The sequence below is a fragment of the Nanorana parkeri genome, unplaced genomic scaffold (assembly GCF_000935625.1).
Source record: "Nanorana parkeri isolate BGI_ZX_2015 unplaced genomic scaffold, ASM93562v1 scaffold1223, whole genome shotgun sequence".
Lineage (NCBI taxonomy): Eukaryota > Metazoa > Chordata > Amphibia > Anura > Dicroglossidae > Nanorana > Nanorana parkeri.
The window spans coordinates 259,261-260,477 of record NW_017307491.1 but is presented as its reverse complement, the minus strand read 5'-3'; the positions used below and the strand labels follow the sequence as shown (position 1 = coordinate 260,477).

At 42.1% G+C, this 1,217-nt stretch overlaps 1 protein-coding gene across 1 annotated transcript in view; it reads left to right on the top strand.

Annotated features, from left to right (window-relative positions):
- The window catches only part of LOC108797077 (tensin-3-like), a 143,105-nt gene that overhangs the window by 35,347 nt on the left and 106,541 nt on the right, over nt 1–1,217 (top strand). The gene's annotated exons all lie outside the window — the stretch shown is intronic.

Genomic DNA, 1,217 nt, shown 5'->3' with positions numbered 1-1,217 from the left:
ATGTGCATAACTGCGACCAAGTTTTGTGCAGTGCTACGGGGTGAATGTGGCATCAAAGATTGTTAGCTTGGTTTGTGTGGAGAAATGCAAATGGACATTTTTTGTGATGCTTCTAAGATCATTTAAAATTATTTGACAAGTGCTTTGAACGGCAGTTAACCTCCTTCTGACCTGCATGTGTCCTGCTTCAAGTGGGTTTTGCATTCACATAGACTTGCATTGCTGACGAAGCTAAGCAGGTGATATCATCACACTATTACATGATCTCGTACATACGTAGCGACTTGCCCAGAACCTATGGCAAGTGAGGGTAAATAGCCGGTGTTGTTGAGGTAGGACAGGCGGTATGAAATGTTTGCCTTGAAACCTGATCCCTTCTATCATAGTTCTGTGTGTACTATTTTAATGTAAGCATATAGTGAGTGGCGTTAGATTTCTGTTTCATTCAAGCAGTAATACGCTATCGGATTGCTTTCTGCATTTTATGTACCTAAACACTGAGAAGTTTATGGATATGTGTAGGATTTCCTTTTATGATCATTTCATATTTGGAGATCATTGTTTAGATGCATACAATCTGTATCTAATGTAAAAATCTAGTGCCGTCCGTCCGTTTTTCTACTACGGGCGGACGGCAAGAGGTTAATGATATGCACTCTTAAGGAAATCCCGTGATCGTACGATAATCGCAGTGTATGGAAGGCGTGCGACCGTTTCTACTGTACGGTCGCACGTCTTCCGTCGAACAAGCAGGCTTGAAAGGGTTAGTGGCCTGCTTGTTCGACAACTGCCGAATGGGCCGGTGTGCCCACACGCACACTGCCCGTTTGCACGCAGGGGGGCGGGCTTGCGATAATCGCAAGTACGATCTGCCTGTCCAAGATGGGCAGATCGTACAAGCTTTTAATTAGCTTACAACCATCGCAAGACTAAAGTCTAGCGATGGTTGTAAGGTGTATGGGCACCTTTTAGACCTTTATAATCTGAGATTCATCTCCTTTGGTGAGTGTACTTTCCTGAAGGTCTTGGTGTGTGAACACAATAGGAGCATATTTTTTTAAGTTTTAGTCTTGACACTGTTTTGTTTTGGGACTGTTATACAAGAAATTTAATTTTCACAGCTACTTTATTTATATTGTTGGTGTGTGTATGTATGTTTTATAGGTTTAGTATGTTTATATGCATACATGTAATCTCACCCAATGCCTGCCCACACT